Here is a 27,846-nt window from a genome sequence, read left to right as displayed (position 1 = left end):
GATGGTAGGCGAGAGTAACTGAACAGAGCAATGACAGTCAAGTTATCTGAAGGCACGTGGTGTAGACAGCATTCCCTCCGTGACACTGAAGTCGTTTTGAGGACCAGCCTTGCCAAAGTTATTCCACTTGGTACGGAAGATGTAGTAGAAATGCTTCAATAAGAATGTAATAATCACAATTCCAAAACGGCAGGTGCCGAGAGGTGTGACTATTACCGAAACATATGTTTAATAAGTAATAGTTACAAAATAAATCACGAAGTATGTACCGAAGTATAGAAAGACTGGTAAAAATTGACCTCGGCCTGTTTGGGTTCCGGAAACATATGAAGCTGAGAAACAGTGTTACGGAATGTGAAACATGGTACGTGATGTGCTTTGGTCGTACACTCCTGGAAATTGAAATAAGAACACCGTGAATTGATTGTCCCAGGAAGGGGAAACTTTATTGACACATTCCTGGGGTCAGATACATCACATGATCACACTGACAGAACCACAGGCACATAGACACAGGCAACAGAGCATGCACAATGTCGGCACTAGTACAGTGTATATCCACCTTTCGCAGCAATGCAGGCTGCTATTCTCCCATGGAGACGATCGTAGAGATGCTGGATGTAGTCCTGTGGAACGGCTTGCCATACCATTTTCACCTGGCGCCTCAGCTGGACCAGCGTTCGTGCTGGACGTGGAGACCGCGTGGGACGACGCTTCATCCAGTCCCAAACATGCTCAATAGGGGACAGATCCGGAGATCTTGTTGGCCAAGGTAGTTGACTTACACCTTCTAGAGGACGTTGGGTGGCACGGGATACATGCGGACGTGCATTGTCCTGTTGGAACAGCAAGTTCCCTTGCCGGTCTAGGAATGGTAGAACGATGGGTTCGATGACGGTTTGGGTGTACCGTGCACTATTCAGTGTCCCCTCGACGATCACCAGTGGTGTACGGCCAGTGTAGGAGATCGCTCCCCACACCATGATGCCGGGTGTTGGCCCTGTGTGCCTCGGTCGTATGCAGTCCTGATTGTGGCGCTCACCTGCACGGCGCCAAACATGCATACGACCATCATTGGCACCAAGGCAGAAGCGACTCTCATCGCTGAAGACGACACGTCTCCATTCGTCCCTCCATTCACGCCTGTCGCGACACCACTGGAGGCGGGCTGCACGATGTTGGGGCGTGAGCGGAAGACGGCCTAACGGTGTGCGGGACCGTAGCCCAGCTTCATGGAGACGGTTGCGAATGGTCCTCGCCGATACCCCAGGAGCAACAGTGTCCCTAATTTGCTGGGAAGTGGCGGTGCGGTCCCCTACGGCACTGCGTAGGATCCTACGGTCTTGGCGTGCATCCGTGCGTCGCTGCGGTCCGGTCCCAGGTCGACGGGCACGTGCACCTTCCGCCGACCACTGGCGACAACATCGATGTACTGTGGAGACCTCACGCCCCACGTGTTGAGCAATTCGGCGGTACGTCCACCCGGCCTCCCGCATGCCCACTATACGCCCTCGCTCAAAGTCCGTCAACTGCACATACGGTTCACGTCCACGCTGTCGCGGCATGCTACCAGTGTTAAAGACTGCGATGGAGCTCCGTATGCCACGGCAAACTGGCTGACACTGACGGCGGCGGTGCACAAATGCTGCGCAGCTAGCGCCATTCGACGGCCAACACCGCGGTTCCTGGTGTGTCCGCTGTGCCGTGCGTGTGATCATTGCTTGTACAGCCCTCTCGCAGTGTCCGGAGCAAGTATGGTGGGTCTGACACACCGGTGTCAATGTGTTCTTTTTTCCATTTCCAGGAGTGTATGTTTAATAAGTAATAGTTACAAAATAAATCACGAAGTATGTACCGAAGTATAGAAAGACTGGTAAAAATTGACCTCGGCCTGTTTGGGTTCTGGAAACATATGAAGCTGAGAAACAGTGTTACGGAATGTGAAACATGGTACGTGATGTGCTTTGGTCATATTAGTTGACAGTTTCACAATACTCCAAGAAATTGCAACTCTATCTCTAACTTCAGATTATCAATAATGGCAAATCTGTCACGCAGAATTCATGTAAACAGTGGTAAGTGACAAAAACATGGCTGCCAGCAGTAGTAAGGTATGTGGCACTGATGCCAGGAAAATGCTTTCCAGGGACAATTTGTACTAATCCGAGGATGACGTGGATAACTACTACTCAGATAAACATCCTGAATATGTTGCTGAACGCAAATGCGCTTCAAAAGTTGTTGCTAATCAAGTAAGTGTGAATAATTATTCGAACAAATAAACAATGTTAAGCTGTGTCCTTCACCCCGGTTTACGTGAATTTAAATGACAGTGTTATGGTATAATTGTTAAGAGTCATCCTTAACACTGTTTATACACTGTAGTAAGGCGACAATAAAATTAATTTTATATTGTATTGGATTATGGTTTAATTTTTGAGGTTGCTATAATTTATTATAGCTAAATTCTTACTGTCACAAACTGAAACAATTCGAACTCTTTAAATTTGTATTTTTGATAGTTTTCAGTAATGTTTCGTTACTTCGCCAGCGAGTAAATAGAAGTACAAAATTGTAGTTCATTTTATGTGCAATTATTTTGTAAGTAAACATTGTTAATTATTCATTAACGACTAATGAAAAACAAAATTTTGGATAAAATATGATTATGAAAATACATCGTTACTCCACAAATATTTGAAAACAATGACTTGTCTGGGTAAAAAGATCGCACTTGATGTACTCGAAATATGTTATTTATGAGGTTTTATTGTAAAATTTACTGAACAGTTTTTCAAAACAGCAAACATGTACCTTACCTCTGTTTACACCCGAGGTCTACATATGGAAGTACGCGAGGCAATACCAACGCTGAGACTTATCATAGAAAACAGACAAGAAACGCAAAACTATGTTCATAGTACTTACAGATCTAGAGAAAAATTTTGACAATGCTCACTGGAATAAAATCTTTAAAATTTTGAAGGAAGCTGAATGAGATAAAGGGAATAGAATGTTATGTGCAACTTACACACAAACTAGACTGCAGTTATTAGAATCAAATAACATAAAGGGAGGCAGTTGTTCAGAAGGGAGTAACATTGGGTTGAAGACTACCTGCCATGGTATTCAGTCCGTATTCTCAGTAAGCAGTTACGGAAACGAAGGAGAATTTTGTGAAGGAAATTAAAGTTGACGGAGAAGTTGTAACATATTTATGTTTTGGCTTGGAGTTGGAAGCTCACATCACGGAATGGATAGTGTTTAAAAGATGAAACAAGAACAGTGTAGCCGAATTAAATTAGGTGCCGCTGTGTCAATTAGCTAGTAAATGAGACACTAAATGTAGAAGAATGGAACAGAAGCCCTTCAAATGTAATACTATAAACAGTGTTGAAGATTATATGGGGAGACAGAATACATGACGATTAGGTGCAACTTGACAAGGACAAATAATCGATGCGTAGGATATTCCTTGATTCATCATTATGAAGGAAAGTGTGTGTTTGTGTATGTGTCTGTGTGAGGGGGGGGGGGGGGTGAAGTAATAATCGAGGGGGGGGGGGGGAGGGAGCAAATGTAGACTACAGTATGCAGTTTCAAACGCATGTAAGTTGTAATAGTTATCCACAGATGATGTGGTTTGCACGGGACAGACTAACATGGAGAGCTGCATGAAACAACAAAATTAACAATAATAAAATGTCATTTGGAGATTCGGCAAACAATGTAATAGTTATAATAGCTGGATACAGGTGAGGAGGTATGAAACAATAAGAAATAATGAAAGGATGTAACACACTTTTCGAAAGTCTGTTGACGGAACAAGGAGAGAATGCGATTTCTCCTGCGATAAAACAGCAGTATATTCAATCATTGTTATTGTTACTACAGCAATACTGGGCGGAAAAAACCGGACGTATGAGAGTGGACTCAAAAGCTTTCCTGCAAATAACAAAGCGTGTAATTAACGTGTACATCTTGGGGAACACTTTACGACTTCCTGTAAGTGACGCGCTATGAACTACGGGTAGGAGATTTAATGAACTTGGGTTACAGTTCACATGTCTTTTACATACGATAGTCCACAGCTGACACAAACTTTACGAACGTCGAGGTGACTAAAATATCGACATCTTCTGCATAGTGCCTCGTCGTTTATGTTAAAACGTAGCTTTCAACTGTTGTGCCAGAGAAGACAGACACTTGCGACCTATGTCCTCAATTATTTGCTGGATGTGTTCCAAGCTTTGTTTCCTGTACAGTTTTTACCCTCTATAGCTCCCTCTAGTACCATGGAAGTTAATCCCTAATGTCTTAACCGATGTCCTACCATCCTGTCTCTTCTTCTTCTCAGTATTTTTCATATATTCCTTTCCTCAGCGATTCTGCGGAAAACCTCATTCCTTACCTTAACAGTCCCCCTAATTTTCAACATTCGCCTGTATCACCGCGTCTCACATACTTCGATTCTCTTCTTTTGCGGGTTTCCCACAGTCCATGTTTCACTACCAAACAGTGCTGTGCTTCAAACTCTGTTCTCGGAAACTTCCTCCTAAAATTAAGGCTTATGTTTGATACTAGTAGACTTGTCTTGGCCAGGAATGCCCATTCTCCCAGTGTCCTTCATGCCCCGTTCGTCGTGTAGTATTGCTGCCTAGACAGCAGAATTCCTTAAATTCATCTACTTCGTGATCACCATTTCGTTGCAGTTCTCATTTGTGCTACTTCCCGTTACTTTCGTCTTTCTTAAACTACTCTCAATCCATAATCTGTATCATTAGGCGGTACATTCCATTCAACAGATAACTGTAATTCTTGTTACCTTCACTCAGGATAACAATGTCTTCAGCGGATCTTATCACTGATATTCTTTCACTTTGAATTTTAATTTCACTTTGAAGCTTTCTTTTATTTCCGTCATTGCCTCTTCGATGTACAGATTGAAGTCAAAAGACTACATATCTGTCTTACTCCATCTTTAATCCGAACACTTCGTTCTTATTGTTCCCTCTTGGCTCCTGTAAATATTGTATATTACCCTTCCTGAGGATACTTTTGCTCCGTTGTTACAAGCATAGGAAAATTCGTGATCTTGTCCCCCGAGGCGTTTCGCTTTATTGAAGAAAATTACCATCAGTGGTCTTTAATTTAAAATATTTACAATTTTATTTGTTTTTAAGATCGAAAAACAGTTCGTTAACCATTTGTTGGTTTTTACATACGGTAATTTCGCTTGGTTTTTCGCCTCCATCAGGTAATGCCGATTGCTAGCATGTCCTTTGTTTCTTTTTTCATTAGACACTGATACGTGCGCTCTGAGTTTTCGCGGCTTTGCGGAACTGAGCAATTTTTTTTTTTTTTTTTTTACTTTTTACACAGCACACTTTCTCGTACGCCACTGTTTGCTGTTTATTTGTCGTTGTGTTTTGTAATGTTGCCAACATCGCCACTAGTTTGTCTTTGTCCAATATTTTTTCTTTGTATCTGTAGTTAATTATATGTCTGTTGTTCTATCTAATTATGTTGTTGTGTATTTATGTACGGTGTAAAAGCACTGAACGAATAGTGATGAAGGTTTTTTTTTGTGAGTAAGTGGTGGAGGGAGATACAAAGATGAGCGGATATAGTTGCATAGTAGAGTGGTTGAGATTGAGTTGGAGGAAAACGTGAGGCGCAAGGAGTGAAATGAAATTGAAGGAGAAGGTGAAAGATGAAAAAAAGTCCCTTTTATTTTTTGTGTGATTTATTCATTTATTTTGTTTAGTGCTTGGTCTCCAGTACTTATTTGGTCATTGAGAAACTATTTATATTGTGTTAATGCTTTGTGCACGTAGAAATTTTCTTGGAAAGCCGTCTTTACTGACTCGTGTGATGTTCATATCTTTCTCAATAGTAATTGGATAGTACTTGGTCTTTGGTATTCCTGCTTTAGATGGTCTGCAAATGTTGAATGGTTTGTACTGTATTTTGAATGCTCTGATGTTTTCTTTGTATCTTGTGTCAAATATTCTGCCAGTCATTCTAATGTACACTTTTTCACAGAACCTGCAAATGAGCTGACAGATACCAGGTTGTTGATATCTCTCTGGTTTTGATTTCAATTTCGGGATGTGCTTTAGTATTGAGTTGTTGGTTTTGTAAGCAACGTTTATGCCTTGTTTTTTGAGTACGTTACATATTTTACGAAATAATTTGTTATGGTATGTCATTGTATACCTTTTTTGTTGTATTGCAGGCTGTATGTGTTGATGTGTGGTTCGATTAGTTTATTTCATCATTCGTATCTTTATTTTTCTGTTTAGTGTGTCTACTAGCGTTTCCCTGTGTCCATTTTTAATGTTATTTGTTTTATAATGGCCAGCTCTTTCTGGTAATCAGAAGTGTTTAGGGCGACCCTATTCTGTCTGTTTAACATGTATATGATTGTGGCGTGTTTCTTATTCTGCTGATGGTTTGAGGTAGCATTTAAGATAGTGTCACTTGTTGTGGTTTATCTGTATATGTCAAATCTGTGTTTGTGATGTCTTTTCTTATGGTTATATCTAGCAATTTGAGTGTGTTTTCTTGTTCTTGTGCAATTGTGAACTTTATGTTCTTGTGTGCAGTATTTATGTCTGCGTAGTAGCTCTATTTTATTTTTAGGTTTATCTACCATGCATATTATATCATCCATATACCTGTACCAGTAGATGATGATGTAGCTTTTCTTTACCATTGTGTTTTCAAATATTAATATTTCCCTGATTGTTGAAAATGTTGGCTAATGTACCAAGAAAATTTCCACTTACACAGTGCATTGACACGAAATCAACAGTTGCTCAATGACCAAATAAGTATCGGAAACCAAACACTATATAAAAATAATTGAAGAAAGCACATGAAAAAGGAAAGGGTCTTTCCTATCCTTCAGTCTATCCCACTCAATCCGCCCCCTCCCCAGTTTCTTTTCAGTTCTTGCTCCAAACCCCTTCCTCCAACTCTCTCTCCATCACGTTGCTATGCACATATATCCACTCATCTTTGCTTCTCCTCCCCCTTCCACTATTCACAAAAAACCTCAATCACTATTTTTTCAGTACTCTTACAGAGTTTCTAAATACACAACAATATAATGAGATAGAGTAACACACATATAATTAACTACAGAGACAAAGAAAAAGATTATGGATCAAAGACAAACTAATCACAACCTTTGCAACACTACAAAACACAACGATAGCCCCGCGGAATGGTCGCGCGGTTTAAGGCGCCATGTTACGGGCTGCGAGGCCCCTCCCGCAGGAGGTTCGAGTCCTCCCTCGGGCAGGGTGTATGTGTTGTTCTTAGCATAAGTTAAAGTTAGTTTAAGTAGTGTGTAAGTGTAGGGACTGATGACCGCAGTAGTTTGGCCTCTTAAGAATTCACACACATTTGAACATTTTGATCATAACGACAAATAAACAGCGAACAGTGGCGTACGAGGAAGTGTGCTGTGGAAAACGTAAAAAATTATAGTATTGAAGAAACAAGCGTAAGTAAAAACCAACAAATGAATTACAAGCTGTTTTCGATCTTAAAAATAAATAATTACAGACTGCTGATCCCACTTTACTTCAATAAAGCGAAACGCGTCTGTTAAGGAAAATAAGCATTTTCTTGTAGTTGTAATTACGGAACAAAAATATTCTCTGGAACTGTAAAGTAACTACGGACAATATTGTCACACAAGTGAAGAATATATATTACCCGTCTTCCACTATAGCTTACCCATATTTTCCTCAGAATTTCGAAAATCATGCACTATTAGAGATTGTTGAACGCTTTTCCCAAGTCAATAAATTATGCGAACGTGTCTTGATTCTTTTTTAGTCTTCCTTCCATTATCATTCTCAACCAACGTCAGAATTGCCTCTCTGACCCCTTTATCTTTCTTAAAGCCAAACTGATCGTCATCTAATACATTATCAGTTTTCTTTTCAATTTTTCAGCATATTATTGTTCTCAGAAACTTGGAGCATGAGCTGTTAAGCTGATTGCGTGATAATTCTAGCACTTAGCTCTCGCAGTTTTCGGAATAGTGTGAGTGATGTTTTTCAGAATGTCATATTATGTATTGACAGGCTCACACATTTTAAGCACCAACGTAAATAATCGTTTAGTTGCCACTTACCTCAATGATTTTAGAAATTCTGGTAGAATGTTATCTATCTCTTCTGCCACGTTCGATCTTAAGTCTTCCAAAACTCTTTTAAATTCGGAATTTAATACTGGATCCCTTATCTCTTCTATATCGACTCCTGTTTCATTTCTATCACGTCGTCAGACAAGTCTTCCCCCTCGTACAGGCCTTCAGTGTACTCTTTTCACCTATCTGCTCTCTCCTCTGCACTTACCAATGGAATTCCCATTGCACTCTTAATGTTATCACACTTGCTTTTAATTTCATCGAAGATTGTTTTGAATTTTCTGTATGCTGAGTCATTTCTTCCGACAGTCATTTCTTTTTCGATCTGTTCACATTTTTCATGTAGCCATTTCGCCCCTGCTTCTTTGCCCTTAGCCGCGCGGTCTGGCACGCCTTGCCACAGTTCGCGGGGCTCCCCCCGTCGGAGGTTCGAATCCTCCCTCGAGCGAGGATGTGTGTGTTGTCCTTAGCCTAAGTTAGTTTAAGTTAGATTAAATAACGTGTAGCAACTGAGAAATGGGTTTAAATGCTCTTTCCACCACAGTCAGCATCAGCTTGCCTTCTTTGCAGCAACGCCATATTCTTGTGGACATGTCGTTGAGTTTTCAACAAAAACTGGCAATATTTTCTGTATCCATCACTAGGCACAGCTGATTTAATGACTGAAATTGAGACTAATATAATACCTCATTGAAAGTTATGGGAAGAGACTGTATCAATATTGCTCTCTGCACGGGTCTGATGGGAATTTGAAATGCATACTCCTTGAGTTGCCTCTTTAGGTATTTTAACATGGTGTGCACAATTCCTTCTTAAGCTATAATTCGATCAATTTTCATTCCTTAATCTGATTTTTGGTATGCTAGTAAGTATTCTAAATTTTCAGCAGACTTTCTAATCAATAAACCTTCATCAACAGCTTGTTTTGCTTTTTGCTTATCTTCTGCAGTCCATTTAGCTTTATGTGTATTCCTTAAATATCTTCTAACCATCTGAAACATAAAAAAATATTTGTAAACTGATACTATTGTGGCAATGATGATAAGTTTGGATGGTGACCGCCCTTACCCTGATCACGTTCATCACCATAACCCTGAATCAGTGGTGGATGCTACTGGGGTAATGAGGGTCAGTTTACATGGTGAAACACGTATGTAACATAGCAGCGATGGTGAGGCACGTTAAAATCTTTGACCAGAGAGCCTATTTTCGTGGTTAGTCTGCGCTTGACCGCGCGAGTGTTGCGAGCAGTTCGGCAGTAGTCGTTGAGAGCAGTTCAGTAGTGGTCTGGTCCGGTCACGGTCGCGAGCAGGACGCAATCGGGAGCGTCGACATGGCATTCTGGTCAAGATGCTGAATGAGGTATATTGTTAATTAAGGTAATTATCAGATAATGTAAAGTTTATTTATTGTAATTAATTTTCAACAAGTGCCCCAATAATAATTTTGATTTCAAAGCAAAAAAAAAAAAAGGAGAATATTATTATTTGCAATGCAGTTCCTCCAAGCTGTGCGCAAGAATAAGAGCAGAAATGTGACTAGCAGTTACAATGAGGTAAGAATTTAATTCTGATTTGCACAGGGCCAAAGACCGATATTTCGGTTTAATTGAATTTTCATTGTCACTGAAGTTTCATTAGCACTGAAATTGTTTTTCATTATTTTGTGGGAGCTTACACCAGAGTCAGATTGCGAATTTTAATTTAATTGTCATTGTCAGTAAATTTCATTACGGGAGGTTACACTTGGCTTCCATTTTTATTAAATATTGTCATTTCTTTTAAAATTTTTTGTGGGGAGGTTACACTTGGCGACACCCAGTCCAGGATCGTATTTCGTTGAGAGTCTTCCGAAAAGTAGTCAGAAATCTGCTCTTATTTGCTTAGATATAATTAGGATTTGGCGCAACGCTTTTACTAATCTTCTGACTTTCTTTCTACAGGTCAACGGCAATTCGTTGCTCTATTGTATTTGTGTGTTGCTTTTGCATTTGTGCTTATTGTTTTGTGAATAATTGTGACTATTGTAAAAATGCCGCGAAAGACTGTGAATAGTGTATCGCGAGGTATTATGAACGAAATTACTGACTTAAACAACGTGACCGATAGGACATGTGACACGCAGTGTAATGATGTCAATCCTGCGTTCACTGACAATCAATGCGTTCCAACCATTAATAATGATGTAGACCTTAATGATGAACAAACGAACGCGATTGTGTCTTGTGTTGATTTGACGACAATTGATGACGATGGGCGCACTACTGTAATGAGCGCTGCCCAGCTTAATACAACCGGTTTACTAAATTCACGTGACGAGCAGACAAATTTGTCTAATGAAAATGAACAGGATACACAAAGTACGCCGGAGTTATTTAATTCCGAAATAGTGAATGAGAGTGTACATTTGACAGGGACAGCTTTTTGTGAACCAAAGAATGACCAAATGGTCACACAAAACGTGACAATTGCATGTACTCCATCACAGAGTACTGAGAATGCAACAGCTACTTTAGGTTTAGATCAATTTATGACAATAATGCTACAGTTTAAGAACCAACTTAGTGTAGATATCAAACAACTAGATAAAAAACAAGACAGTCTGAAAGAAGATCTTAAACAACAATTTAGTGAACAGAACGAACAGTTAAATGAAAAATTAGACAACAATTCCAAACAGTTAAATGAGAAAGTAGACAACAATTCCAGACAGTTAAGTGAACAAATTAGAGCCGTTGCCGCGCAGTGCCATGACACTAAGGAACAGTTGCGCGCAGAAATTGAGGCTTGTTCACGAAAAAATAGCGAAGAAATTAAGTCTGTTGCGCAGGAATTAAGGGAAATGCAAACTGCCGCAACAGAAACACTCAGAGACGAAATTAGCGGAGTCGCTAAACAATGCTCTGAAAAAGCTACACAATTACGCGACGAGTTTAAAGCAATGACGATAGAACTTTCGCGCACAGTGGACGCAAAGATAGACGCGAAATTCGAACAACAGAACACTCAGATTGACGAACGCTTTAATCAGCACATACAGAACAGTGATACGCGTTTTCGCAAATTTATTCAAGATCAAAACAAAGTAAAACGTCAAGTCATGGAAACAATCACGGCTCAAAGACAAGAAGACAAACGTAAAATGTTCGCGAAAGCGAAGACGTATGTAGACAACAATATTGCGTCAGTGTCAGACGAAATTAATTCCATCAAACAGTCGAACACAGAATTACGGGATGAAATTTCTGATCTTAAATCAAAAACAGATACACACACAGTAAATATTCAAACAGTGACAGACAGATTCGAACAATTAGAACTAACACAGGATTGCGATGTCATCAAAGCTGATGTTAAAAAACTGAGCGAAACTACGCGTAAGTTGCAAAAACAGATTAATGCGTCCGATTCTAAAACCGATGATCAGGCAAAAATACTGACTGAAAAATATGAAGAATTGGCCAGTCGTATTGATGCTATTGAAAGTAGTAATGATAATAAATCAGACGATACTGCACCGGTTTCATTTAACCAAACACCTGAATTTCAAAATTTGCAGCAGACAATTAATGAGATCGACTCGTCTAACAACACGTTGCGTAGAAAACTGTCAAGTTTACAGCAAGAAGTAACAGAGATTAAAAATATTTCAGTTAATAACACATCACAGCAGGCGCCACTTTTCGAACATTTGCCAGACTCACGCAGTGCATATAATTTGAGTAATCTACAGAGAGTACGGGACTTAGATTCCGAACAACCACAGTTCAATAGATACTCTTACGATCCTGAACCTATTCCATCACACAGAGATGATAATTTCGATTACAAACATTTTCTGTCAGTGAGAAAGTTTAAAGTTTTTAAAAACGATAGAACGCAGATTCACCCGCTGGATTGGATTCAACAATTTAGCTTTGCTCTTCCACCGACTTGGCCTGTTACGCATAAACTTGAATTTATTTGCAGCTTTTTGGAAGGCGAACCGGCAACTCGTATGAGACCGATCGCGAGGCAATGCTATTCAGTAGAGGAATTTCAGAATGCCTTTCTATCAGCGTACTGGTCGAAGACGACACAGCGCGGAATTAAAGATCAGTTAATTAGCTTGCCAAACTATGAAAACTCAAATTTTCCCAGTGTAACGCAATTTTTTGAGCATATGGTACAACAAAACCAATACCTGAGTGAACCGTACAGTGAATCTGCACTTATACAATTGTGTATCTCTAAATTACCACGGTCATTACGAGTGTCCCTTCTAACGGGTCATCAAAAAGAAAATATTTCGGCGTTCAGGGATCTGTTGCAGCTTTTAGAAGTGCAGCAATCTGATTATTCTTTTGTAAACAAAAACTTTTCGTATAACAACCAAGGTCAACAAAAGTACAGGAATTATGATCAGACACGTAATTTCAATAGAAAAGATAACAGACGCTTTAGAAACGATAACTACCAGAACTTAAATCACAGACAAAATTCAGATTATCAATATCGTCAAAATTTTCAGCAACAGAAAGCACACTTTGGTAACAATAGAAATTTTCCACCGCAACAGCATGAAAGTCAACCGGTTAGCATACGTAACCAACAATGTAATGCACAAGGTCAACCAGGCTTTAATGTTCCGCCGCGTGCACATATAGTCACAGATCCAACAAATAGTAACGTACGACAGCAAGGAAACAACTACGTACAAAGAAGACAATATTTCAATTCCTATCGCAATGTACCGTATAGGAATGACTATCACGACAGACGTAAAAACGATGAACACAATTATCAGCGTACATATAATAACAGTCGGTCTTACCAGCAACAAAGTAATCAACAAGAACATATTCTCATGAATGAACCCGACAGTAGGTACCATCCAGAGCGTAATACGTCTGGAAGAAGTAATAGGACAGTTCAAATCGTCGAAATGCCACAGAATCCTCCTAATAATAATAACACGTCAGATAGAATCTGACTAGATACTGTACAGGACGCATCTTCCAATAACACAAGCACTACGTTTGACACGCAAAATGTTGTTCACGAAAATGTAATTACTTTTGACGATATCAGAGACACTCTCTTGCAGGAAAGACCATTTGTTCAGAAAACTATTTCACATCCTGTTATCGAAATTAAAATTGGTTCATCAAAATTCTCAGCAGTAATTGATTCCGGATCACCTATATCAGTAATAAATGAGGAGACTTTTAACGAGTGCAACAAAGAGAATACCTATCCGACATTACCTTTAGGCAAAACAAAAGTGAAAGGAGCAGTATCGAGTAAAGGAGTAGATGTTAAATTACAGACACATTTATCATTTTGTATTGCAGGTCACACATTTCACTCAAATTTTTGGATTGTTCCTTTACTGACAACAGACGTAATTTTAGGTAATAATTTTCTGGTACAACACGACGCTATTATTGATTTTCCAAATTCCTTTTTAATGTTAAAGGATGAGGATGCACAATTGGCTTTAGAATTTCAGTACTCACTATCTGCGGAAGAACAAACAATTAATCGCACAGAGGTCATTTCCGTATCACGTGGCATAGACTGTAATCCCACATTGTTCACGGATACGTACGTACACAACGGTAATACTCCAGACGAAGCTGACTACGACGTGATGCAAATGATTTCCGATAAAGTTAGACAAAGCAGTGCAACTATAGACGACGAACGTACGCAATTACACAAAATTCTTTTACAGCAAGCTCCAGTTTTTGACAACATTCCTGGTACTATGTCCGGTTTTATGTATGAATTTCAAGTGAAACAGCACGACACATTTAAAGCAAAGCATTATCCCATTCCATATATCCACAGAGAACAAGTTAAAAAAGAATTGCAGGATATGCTTGACCAAGGAATTATTGAACCAGCAGTTAGTCCGTACATAAACCCGTTGCATATTGTTAAGAAAAAAGATGGCTCACTTCGCCTCGTACTTGATTCACGTCACATTAATGACATAATTATTAATGAAACAGATCGACCGCAGACACTAGAGGAACTTTTACAGAAATTTCACGGTACTGCTATTTATTCTACATTAGATTTGAAATCGGGATTTTGGCAAATTCAACTTCATCCAAATTGCAGAAAATATACAGCTTTTCTCTGTTTCGGCGACTGTTATCAATTTTGTAAATTACCATTCGGCTTAACTATTTCTTCTGCAGCTTTTATTCGCGGTTTGAACACAATACTTCCGACAGAACTTAAAGACAGAATTACGACGTACGTAGATGACATTCTTATCGCAGAAGCTAATTGGTCTGAACACAATCTGATTTTAGAACGACTGTTGCAAACTTTTCATGCGCAAGGACTCACAGTTAACCTAAGTAAATCGCACTTTGGCAAAACTTCTATAAAATTTCTTGGACACGTAATTTCAGCAGAAGGCATTGCGCCTGATCCGGAAAAACTTCAAGCTTTACGTGACATTACTGTTCCTACGACGAAAAAACAATTACGCAGCTTTTTGGGTTTAATTAACTTTTTTCGTAAATTTATTCATCACTCCGCTTTAGACACACCTAGATTATGTCAACTGACAGGTAAAAACACTATTTGGTCTTGGGATAAGCAAGCACATTCTGAATTTGTGAACCTGAGAGAAACCTTGTTGAATGCTCCACTTTTATCGCACCCAGATCTTACCAGAAATTTTTCCATTGCCACCGACAGTTCCAACGCAGCTTTAGGCGTACATATTTTTCAGGAAATTGAAGAAGATGGTTCTACAGTAATTAAAAACATCGCATTTGCAAGCCGCATTCTATCACCTGCTGAACGAAATTATTCTATTACAGAACTGGAAACATTATGTGTTGTATGGGCTTTCACGAGATTTAGGCATTTTCTTTACGGAAGACATACCACCGTCTATACAGACCACAGAGCAATACAGTTTTTACTTTCAGCTAAATGCACTCACGACAGATTAAGCAGATGGAAACTTTATCTACAGGAATTTAATTTTACAATAGTTCACATTCCCGGCACACAAAATGTTATAGCTGACGCGCTATCTCGTTCTCTCAGCAACAATCATCAAGACGTCGCAACCAACTTCTGCAAAACAAATTCCAGCATCATGTACATCCAGCAAGTTGCATTTGAAAATTTTATTTCGTCGTCATTACAGGACATAGCACAAGAGCAAAATAAAGACAGCGTATGGAAAGAAATTAAACACCTTTGGCAAGATAAGAATAATGTTACGATTAGACACCATTACACTGTACGCAATAACATTCTATTTCGCCGCTCTCACCCTGACAGCAACAATTGGTTATTATGCATTCCCGACGAACTGGTTAACAAATTAATCTGGTATACTCATTTAAGCTACGCACATTACGGAGCAAGAAAATGTTTTCTTATACTAAGACAGAACTGTTATTTTAACAACATGGAAAAACGAATACGACGAGTTTTGCCGTCATGTAAAATTTGCCAGAAAGCTAAGTCAGACACCACTTCACATATTCCTCCATTATATCCCATTGTACCTGTTAAATTAAGACACATGGCCGCTGTAGACATTTTTGGTCCAATTCCGAGAACTAACAGAGGTTTCTGCTACATCTTCGTCGCTGTTGAACTCACTTCAAAATTTGTTACTTTCACTCCGTTACGCAAAGCTACTGCTAAAACTGTTTCAAAAGCATTTGTGAAGCATTTCTTATTTCATGTAGGGCATGTGATGAAAGTAATTTCTGACAATGGATCACAATTTCGTTCTGCTATATGGACACGTATGTTACGAGCTAGAAAAATTTCTCCGATCTATATATCCAAGTACCATGCTTCTTCGAACCCCTGTGAACGATTGATGAAAGAAATTGGTAAACTGTGTAGGATATACTGCCACAAAAGACATATTGATTGGGACACACACATACACTCATTCCAGGATGTAATTAACTCCATACCAAATGAATCCACTATGCTATCTCCGTCTGTTATACTGAAAAATGTTGAACCACCTAACAAGATTAAAGAATTAGTAAATTTTCCTAGATTTCATCGACTACGACACCGTGAAATAATTGACATTGCACTGAACAACACAGCGCCGGAGAAGACAGCAAAAACAGGTTTGTACACGCCGAGACTTTCACGTTGGACAGAAGGTATTAGTACGTACACACTATTTATCCAACAAAATAAAAGGTAAGTGCAGTAAATTTGAACTTCTATAAGCAGGTCCATATCGAATTCGTAGCATTCCTTACCCCAATGTTGTACACGTCGAAACTTTGAGAACGAGAAAAAGTAAAGGCAATCACCATGTCTCAAATATTAAACCTTTTATTGAGTGAAGATACTTTATGATTTGACATGCTGTAATGCCATTTGCTAATTTTTGTGATCACATATGCAATTATATTCACATGACTAATTACTGATGATTATCGTATTTCTTTTTTTGGCAAGTGCTCGGCAAGGTAAGGTTAGCAGGTCGCTTTTCTTGTCGTTACTCATCAGACCGTGCACATTTTCCATTTTTTTTGTGTGTATGATTGTTTTCCTGTTTTGTTGTATGCACTGTGAAATAGTTAAGGCATAACATACCAGTTGACTTTGACATTTTTGCCCTATGATATCTCAACATCGTGACTGTTTTACATTTTTCTTTTTTTTTTTTTTGCTGCTGCATTGTGATATTCTGTGTACATTTTTGCCTTTGAACACTGTCTATGCTTTTGACATATTACGTTTTCTGTCATGTTATGCTGTATGCTTAATAATGTCACCATAAACCAGTCATTATCTAATGGGTATATGATTTAAATGCAAGACATTAATCTTTGTCATTAATTTCAGAAAGAAATGATACGTGTAAAGGAAATAAATTAAACAGAAATGGGAATTTCACCTACGGAATTAACGAAAGAAGATGCAAAAACTTTATGAGGAAGAGTAAATGGATCAGGATTAACAAGGATATACTATATACATCGAAGAATAGCAGTCTTAACTAATTTTTTCTTTCAGAATACGAGGCGATTGATGCAGGCTGTCAGACAGAACTACACATCTTAGTTTTAGTGATGAAATATGATAGAGATAAGGAATAATTGTATAATGAATAATGAGGTGATTTTTTGCAGATGATAATGAGGGATGATGAAGAATATGCTACTATGAATAATGAAGTTTTTCTTTACAGGTGATGATAATGATGGAGTTATGGATAATGAAGTGATGGATAATGAAGTTTTTTTCTTTACAGATGAGGATGATGTTGAAGTTTATGTATTTATGCTATGTAGTTATTTAAGTATTTGTTGCAGTTCGTTTTGACAGCAGGTGTTATATTGCATAGTAGGATGAATGAAGGTTTTGGAAAGGACAGCTATGGAACATATTTTTATACACATTTCACTATGTGTTAATACAAAGTTCACTACTTTTCATCATAGTATACGTCTCTTCTTTCAGCTCAATAATCCATTTTGTATTTTTTCCAGCAGAAGCTTTTCATGATACTTACTAAACCTGTTACTTATTATACCGTTTTAGTACTTGCATTTTTTATTTTTTTTTACCCAGTTGTGTCTATCATTTATAAATGTGATCACATATACTCTATTTGTTTCACAACCCTGCTACAGCTGACTCATGACGAATGACGTTACACATTTTTCATTTTTACAGGAACAACCCAGAAGCAATTTTTTTTTTTTCTCTTCTTGCTTTCTCTTATAATTACCAAAAGCAATGCTTTGCTAGCACAAAAAAATGTATTACCAGTCCCAAATAGTGATACCAGTTTGAGAAAGTTCTGAATAATACTGATCAACTTTGAATAGTATGTCACTTCAGTAATGACTTCTTAATGATACAAAAAAAAATATATATAAAATAATGCTTTGTAACTGGCTAATAACTGCCACTGTTTATTGTAATGAGACTACTTATAATGCCCATGATTATTAATGCTATGACTAATTAGCTGATTTTTAATAATGACTTCGTAATGATCTGAATAATACTGAATGATGAACAATGTTTTATACTATTCAATATTTGCTGGGCCACTGAGTGCCAATGATTGAGTGTAATGTTTTGTACTATTCAGTAATTGCTGGGCCACTGAGTGCCAATGATTGAGTGTAATGTTTTGTACTATTCAGTAATTGCTGGGCCACTGAGTGCCAATGATGAGTGTAATGTTTTGTACTATTCAGTAATTGCTGGGCCACTGAGTGCCAATGATGAGTGTAATGTTTTGTACTATTCAGTACTTGCTGGCCACTGAGTGCCAAGAATGAGTCTAATGTTCTGTAATATTCAATACTTGCTGGCCACTGAGTGCCAATAATTAACATTATTCTGTCATACTAAATATGCTTTGTAACCATCCAAGGACTGCCACTGTTTATTGTAATACGATTACCCATGATGCCAATAATTTAATTTTGTGAACATTTTTCTGTAATACTACATTCATGGTACAGAAATGTTCAACACTGGGCTATGAATGCCCCAAATGAAAACTGTAATTGTCAATATTATGTGACTTAATGTCCTTCACCTCATGAGCTAACTACCCTGAATTACTGCAATGTCCATTTGTCCTGTCTATCCTAGTGATCATGGAGCACTACCTTTGGGTTTGCACTACTTCTACGTTGGTGTGCCTTGTAAAAGCGTGGTGTTGACACGACATGCTGTCCACCACCATGAGCGATGAAGACGTTATTATGGTCCCACTGTTTGGTGTACCTAATGTACTGCCAAAATGAGAACATGAAATATTACTACGAGAGTTCAGTGTCTTGGCTACACTGGTAAATTCTGATGGGAAAAGAACTTCAAATTGTGTCACTTGGTGTTGTACTCCTGTGGAAAGATATGGACTTTCAGAACAGCTGTGTGCAATCTAAAGTGCTACAACCATGATGCAATCCTTCCCTTTCCTATCCTAATTCTTGTCACATAGTGAAAATAATTTTTTGCTAACATTATTTATGTTCATGACTATACATTTTTTTTGATTCGCTGAACTCCAGTGCGAGTACAGTTATGTCACTTGTCGATATGATTTTTGCCATTATGTTTATTTATTGCAAAAATACCTAAGACATTTTTTCGATTTGTTCTCAAGTACAGTATGTGCACTCTTGTCTTTTATATTGTATATACAATTTTTTAGTATTTTATTTTAATGATATGTTCTGAACTACAGTGCATGTGCACTTATGTTGTGTGTTAATATGTTTTCTACTGAACTCCAGTGCCTGTGCACTTTTCTCATTTTTCAATATGATTTGTACTATTCTGTATATTCAATACTTCAATGCGTATGCACTTATGTCATTTGTTACTAATTGTATATACATTTCATCATTTACTGATATGTTCTCAACTGCAGTGCATGTGCACTCATGTCACTTGTCAACATAATTTTTTTGCCAGTCTGTTTATTTGTTCTGAATATGTTAAAGAATTTTTTCACTGCCTGTGCACTTTATCTGTCAAATAATTTTTATATACATTTTTTTGATTTACTACTATGTTTTGTACTCACATCCTGTCTTTGTCTGATATATTTTGTACTCGGTGCATGTGCACAACATTTAATTTATGTACTAAATTTGAATATTCTGTAAATTGTAAAAATTTCTTGCGATGGCAAGTCCAAATGACTCACCATCGCTGCCAAATTTTTGCCCCCCCAGTGGAGGGTTATGAAACACGTATGTAACATAGCAGCGATGGTGAGGCACGTTAAAATCTTTGACCAGAGAGCCTATTTTCGTGGTTAGTCTGCGCTTGACCGCGCGAGTGTTGCAAGCAGTTCGGCAGTAGTCGTTGAGAGCAGTTCAGTAGTGGTCTGGTCCGGTCACGGTCGCGAGCAGGACGCAATCGGGAGCGTCGACATGGCATTCTGGTCAAGATGCTGAATGAGGTATATTGTTAATTAAGGTAATTATCAGATAATGTAAAGTTTATTTATTGTAATTAATTTTCAACAAGTGCCCCAATAATAATTTTGATTTCAAAGCAAAAAAAAAAAAGGAGAATATTATTATTTGCAATGCAGTTCCTCCAAGCTGTGCGCAAGAATAAGAGCAGAAATGTGACTAGCAGTTACAATGAGGTAAGAATTTAATTCTGATTTGCACAGGGCCAAAGACCGATATTTCGGTTTAATTGAATTTTCATTGTCACTGAAGTTTCATTAGCACTGAAATTGTTTTTCATTATTTTGTGGGAGCTTACACCAGAGTCAGATTGCGAATTTTAATTTAATTGTCATTGTCAGTAAATTTCATTACGGGAGGTTACACTTGGCTTCCATTTTTATTAAATATTGTCATTTCTTTTAAAATTTTTTGTGGGGAGGTTACAATGGTGACTGCCATTATCCCATTATGGTTGCTGCAGTTATCCCAAACACTAGGTGGATAGTATTTGGCAAGTGAGGGTCAGCTGAAATGGCGACTGCTTTTACCGCAGACATGATGACCATCATTACTCCAAATGCATATGGGTGCTATTGGGGTAATGATGGTCAGTCCTGATCATGGTGACCACCATCACTCTGAATGCATGGTGGATACTATTAGATTAATGATGATCAGTTTACATGGTGATTGCCTGTAAAATTACGTATTCTTATTTATTGGTAACAGTAATGAAGGAAATCGAAATATATCGAAGGAGAAAAAGTTACTTACCATAGATTTGTACAAAGATCAAATTATTGTTATCAAATTAGTAATAGCAGCTTCATTAGCTGACAAATTATGAAAGGTTACTACCTTAGAGCTAGTGTTTGTGATTGTGTGACCATGTATCTGTAAGACAGTTGCTGTCTAGATAAATTTTGGAGCCAATCCGTTGAATGTATACACATTTTCAACTGCACATAAGATTTATAAATAACAAGGTGACTATATAGTATATTACTTATCACCAAGCCATAGTACTTGTTTAAAACTAGTTACGATAGGGAACTGTACTATTATTAACTATGATGCGGAAAATGATTCATCATTCCCCACCCCAACAGTATCCTGATGGTTAATGACACTCACCCTGTAAATTGACCGTCATTGCTTCGTCTTGGAAAGTGACAATAGGGTGAAAGTAACGCATAAAACATCGGAATGTTCAGTAAGATGAAAAGATGTTACACTATTCAAAACAATTATTATTTTAAAGTCTCAACTCGATATAATTTAAGTTTGTCACGTGTATGTCATTTGTATATTTAAGTAGTATGATAATGTATAGTAGCTGTTGTTGATATTTATTGGGTTGCTGCTCTACAGGAAACTGTCTTTTTGAATCATTTTGTAGTAATATTCTTTACTAATACTACACACAGCACTGTATATCCCGGTTACTGTCTGAAAGTTTTCAGCAGTGCTTACTATCGATGGCTTTTGAAATAATTTTTCTTTGTTTCTTGAGAGTATCACACACACACACAAAACACACACACACACACATACACACACACACATGAAGAAGCAGAGTACGTTTGTATAGGAGGACAGTGGCGTTTCTTTGGCAACAGAAGTTCTTTACACCAGTTTGCTCTCGCAGTTGCATCTATAGGCATTCAGGTGCCACAGACAAAAGTTGAATGCAGCTCCAGTAATGAGTGGTGCATGCGGCTACAGACAATATGTATACACACATAATGCACGCAGGATGCTGCTCACGTATTGTATCAACGCCACTCTCGCAGGTAACAACAAATCGTCGACATATCAAAAGACGTGCCGCCTACCGCATCTGCTCTGCAATGCATCTCCACAAGTTAGCTTTTCTAAATGCAACATATTAGGTACACATGTGCTATATTTCCTTCTATCAGTCCGAGTATTGACATGGCTCTTATATGTGGTTTTGTTCTATGTGAGAAGATGTGGCGGAGTGTTGAACATGAAATTGTTGCCAAATGTGTGTAAATGAAAGTGGAGACGTCGAGCGTAAGTACATCTTTATTGAAATTTATGACTTCAAAGAATTTTGTAACTACAGTCGAATTAAGATTTTAATTGTAAATACATAACTTAAGATTTTAATTGTAAATACATAACTTCATAATTTTTGTTCTTTTCTATAACAGTTATAGATCTGACAACAGATGTTAATGATATAACAGTGTCAAAACAAAATCGTATCAGTAATGAGAGGAGAAACGTTGAGGTAAGTACCAATTTACTGAATTTTTATTATTGCAGTCGAACTGAGATCGTGATTCTAAATATATAAATTCATTACTTTTGTTCTCTTTTTAAAAAATTATGGATCTCATATGGGAAGACAGTGATGAAGTTGATTAGGAAGATGATGAAAGCTATATTTTGAGTGCATGCTTTCACTATTTATATTTCCACTGTGCGTGATCGCACAAAGTGTCAAATGATTTGTGATGAAAATGTAAAAAAAAGAAAAAATACAATAAAATGTATGACTACTAATACCTTTTTTTGCCATTTTTCCTTTAATTCCATCTGTAATATAATATTTTTGCCTCATTAAAGTAAGAAATGCAGAGATATGAAATTCACTGATTAAGTTGTTGATAATGAAGCCGTTTTGAAACAGTTTTATGTAGTTTTTTGATGTTACTGTGGACACATATAATATTAAATTTAGTGAGGAGGCAGTACAGTATGTGCAGAGCTGTATATTCAGAGCGTCAATATGATGATGATGAGACCAATGTGGAAACATTAAGAAAGGAAACATATAAAGAGAGAGGTGAAGTACAGAGGTGGAACACTACGCGCAGGTAAGGAATTCATGTATTTTTTGGACATACTGAATTACTGGCATTATTTTTTTCTTAATGTGGCGCTAATTCAGGTGAAGAAGCTTACATAAATGTTTGGGCGAGAAGATACCATAGTATAGTTGAGTACAACAAATAGATTAAGATACTTTTCAACATGATAGTCTATAAACACTGACTGACCTCTTTGTTCTAGGTAAAAAAAATTAACTGTCATTGACTGATTCACTTTAATGAATACTATAAAATTTTCTCACCAATGCCATACTGGATTTTTAAGCACTGTGGCTGTTTCATTTTAAAATTTCCTGCCGATACCATTTGTATTTTTTAAATTTTCACACTATTGCATCTCGTATTTTTAAATCTTCCCACCAATGCCGTCTGGCAATTTTTAAACCACCCGACTGGGCAATGTAGCAATTTATAAATTTTTGCAAGTTCACCAATTTGTAACTTTTAATCTCCTGCAATCCATCATCTCTAATATTTAAATTTACTATCGTCTGCCATCTTGAAAATATTTAAATTTTGCACCAACACTATCTAGCGATTTCAATATTTATCCCAGCACTATCTTGCAATCTTTAAATTTCCCGAAATTCCTTATCTTTGATTTTTAAATTTCCTGCCATCTGCCATATAGACTATTTTTAAATTTTTCACCAATATGATTCTACATTTTGCAAATTTTTCGCCAGTGCCATCTTTCATTTTGCAAATATTCCTGCCATCGCCATCTTATGTTTTTAAATTTCCCGCCTGTGTCATCTTTGACTTTTAAATTTTCTGCCATTTGCTCATTTTGATTTTTAAATTTCCTGCCAGCACGATCTCTATGACGTCATAAATTCAAGGTCGTTGATGAAGTCATGCAATCAAGCTCACTGACCGTAAGTGTGGTGTGTGGACTTGACCCAAAGTTGCTATATATCTAGCATTATGCCGTCATGTCTCGTGTCGACAGACATTTTATGGTAGATTTTTCATGAGGGAACACTCGACTCGTGTTTAAAAAACCAACAGTATTTTGACGTTAGGCAGATGATACTTTACGGTTGGGCTTCATGGTTCAGACAGCCTCCGACAGTTACTTCGATTGCTGAACTCCATACATGAATACATAAAACTACTATGCAGAAGGAGAAAGATGGTTGTTTGCTATTTCTAGACGTCGTACTGTGACTTACAAGCATTTGGTTTTCAGAAAGTGCAAACAAACAGACACGTATTTACGGACTAATAGTTGTCACCATCCGGCACAAACTATTGGCGTTCTGAAGACTATCATACACGGAACCCATACCGACTCAGATGCGAGTAACATGAAAACGCCACTGAAACACCTACAAACACTGAAACACCTGAACAATAGATTTTCGTCAAATTAGGTACAGAGTGCTACACATTTATACACTAGGCAGGGCATGGAAGAGTCTACGGCCTTCAAAACGATTGATTATCTACAATACAGTACTTGGGAATGTTTCCGCGATGCGCAAGGCGGGCATTTGTAGAATTTATAACACCAGAACTCTGTGGATGATCATACATTTTCTACGTGATTTACGAAGTTTGTTTTATTAGTTGTGCTGAATATTGTTCTTGTAAGTATGTTGTATGTTGTCAAGTTACAAATGCTATTTGTTATTTAAGAAAGAGAATACGCATGGAATGTTAACATTTTGTAAGCAGACACGCTGGCCTAGTCAGGGAAAAGTCGTTCTCAAAAAGTATAATAAATTGTAAATGCATTATCACAGGGCGCGCGAGCGCACCAAAAAAGTAGCAGTTGGGAGTCGCGAGGAGACTGTTGTTGTCGTTGATTGTGTGTATTCGCCGATGTGGCTATGCAAAAGTGCGGAAATAAAAACTCTGTTTCCGAAGTGCGGTGCAGTGAAAACTGAAAAGGTAGTTTTGGCGGATGATTAATATGGGCAAGCTATGTGTATGGCATTTATTGGGCACAGTACAAACGCAGCAAGAGTAATTCACATAACATCAAGAGTACTCTGGGCCCTTGTTATTGGCTATGCTATGGCAAGAAGATCAACCTGTGCCCTATTTTATAGCTAAATGAAGTAGCTCGACAAACCTACGGCATCATAAAGTGAAGTAATATCTAGACTTTTTATAACTAGAAGTGTAATAGGCTGACCACTGTAGTTGGAATTTTATTGCTTAAATAACATTGTTTTCGTGCATACTGTCACGTAAATAATTTTCCTAAGTCGTTATCCACGCAGTATCAATCCTATCCCTTTGTACGAACCGAGATAATCAGAAAATGAACAGAAAATGAACATTAATTTATTAGATTATCAAAACATAATTTTCCCAACTTTTGAACAATTACGTAATAACGAAATCTTTGGCTGTAGTATGAATAATGTCAGAAATAGAATGATACAAAAGCCAGTATTAATTCATTTGCTACAAATAAAGTAATTTTCATAATGAAAAATTGGTAGTGAAACTGTACGTAACTTGGACACTGAATTTCTCTGTCAAACCACAATTTGTAATTTATAGCTTGTGGCATAATTTATAACTTATATTACAAAGAAAAATCAGAGTAACTGCTAGATAAATGACAGTCCTTACCAATGAATAAATTCAAACAATCTTTCTGCTTGCTACAATTACGATAGCCAGTATTACGGTGAGTGACGTAACAAAACGTTTCTGTCCACAGCCAGTAATCAATTTTACTTAAATTGATCTTTGTAAATTAATATAATATGTTGTATGCGTTTGCTATTTGATTATTATCTGGCTACTGTGACATGTGTGGTGTGAAGTACTCGAAAGCGTGCGTTAGGTACTGTTCCTGGGTCATGACGCCAATAAAATGTTGTTACGTAAGATTGCTTACGAGTATGAAATTCAGTTTTAGTTTAATTATTCTTGTTCCGGTGAGGAACTGGGGACATTAGGTTATTTTCATTAATGACATACTTTGAAAACCTTATTTACAAATTTTCCACTAACTACTGTCAATTAAAAATTAGTATACGTAATGTTGTTGTTGTGGTCTTCAGTCCTGAGACTGGTTTGATGCAGCTCTCCATGCTATTCTATCTTGTGCAAGCTTCTTCATCTCCCAGTACCTACAGCAACCTACATCCTTCTGAATCTGCTTAGTGTATTCATCTCTTTGTCTCCCTATACGATTTTTACCCTCCGTGCTGCCCTCCAATAATAAATTGGTGATCCCTAGATGCCTCAGAACATGTCCTACCAACCGATCCCTTCTTCTAGTCAAGTTGTGCCACAAGCTTCTCTTCTCGCCAATCCTATTCAGTACCTCCTCATTAATTATGTGATCTACCCATCTAATCTTCGGCATTCTTCTGTAGCACCACATTTCGAAAGCTTCTATTCTCTTCTTGTTCAAACTATTTATCGTCCATGTTTCACTTCCATACATGGCTACACTCCACACACATACTTTCACAAACGACTTCCTGGCACTTAAATCAATACTCGATGTTAACAAATTTCTCTTCTTCAGAAACGCTTTCCTTGCCATTGCCAGTCAACATTTAATATCCTCTCTACTTCGACCATCATCGGTTATTTTACTCCCCAAGAAGCAGAACTCCTTTACTACTTTAAGTGTCTCATTTCCTAATCTAATTCCCTCAGCATCACCCGACTTAATTCGACTACATTTCATTATCCTCGTTTTGCTTTTGTCGATGTTCATCTTATATCCTCCTTTCAAGACACTATCCATTCCGATCAACTGCTCTTCCAAGTCCTTTGCTGTCTCTGACAGAATTACAATGTCATCGGCGAACCTCAAAGTTTTTATTTCTTCTCCATGGATTTTAATACCTACTCCGAATTTTTCTTTTGTTTGCTTTACTGCTTGCTCAATATACAGATTGAATAACATCGGGGAGAGGCTACAACCCTGTCTCACTCCTTTCCCAACCACTGCTTCCCTTTCATGCCCCTCGACTCTTATAACTGCCATCTGGTTTCTGTACAAATTGTAAATAGTCTTTCGCTCCCTGTATTTTACCCCTGCCATCTTTAGAATTTGAAAGAGAGTATTCCAGTCAACATTGTCGAAAGCTTTCTCTAAGTCTACAAGTGCTAGAAATGTAGGTTTGCCTTTCCTTAATCTAGCTTCTAAGATAAGTCGTAGGGTCAGCATTGCCTCACGTGTACCAACATTTCTGCGGAATCCAAACTGATCTTCCCCGAGGTCGGCTTCTACCAGTTTTTCCATTCATCTGTAAAGAATTCGCGTTAATATTTTGCAGCTGTGACTTATTAAACTGATAGTTCGGTAATTTTGACATCTGTCAACACCTGCTTTCTTTGGGATTGGAATTACTATATTCTTGAAGTGTGAGGGTATTTCACCTGTCTCATACATCTTGCTCACCAGATGGTAGGGTTTTGTCAGGATTGGCTCTCCCAAGGCCGTCAGTAGTTCCAATGGAATGTTGTCTACTCCGGGGGCCTTGTCTCGACTCAGGTCTTTCAGTGCTCTGTCAAACTCTTCACGCAGTATCGCATCTCCCATTTCATCTTCATCTACATCCTCTTAAATTTCCATGATATTGTCCTCAAGTACATTGCCCTTGTATAGACCCTCTATATACTCCTTCCACCTTTCTGCTTCCCCTTCTTTGCTTAGAACTGGGTTTCCATCTGAGCTCTTGATATTCATACAAGTGGTTCTCTTTTCTCCAAAGGTCTCTTTAATTTTCCTGTAGGCAGTATCTATCTTACCCCCAGTGAGATAAGCCTCTACATCCTTACATTTGTCCTCTAGCCATGCCTACTTAGCTATTTTGCACTTTCTGTGAATCTCATTTTTGAGACGTTTGTATTCCTTTTTGCCTGGTTCATTTACGGCGTTTTTATATTTTCTCCTTTCATCA

Source organism: Schistocerca cancellata, chromosome 5, assembly GCF_023864275.1.
Source record: "Schistocerca cancellata isolate TAMUIC-IGC-003103 chromosome 5, iqSchCanc2.1, whole genome shotgun sequence".
Lineage (NCBI taxonomy): Eukaryota > Metazoa > Arthropoda > Insecta > Orthoptera > Acrididae > Schistocerca > Schistocerca cancellata.
This window is presented reverse-complemented; position numbering follows the sequence as displayed.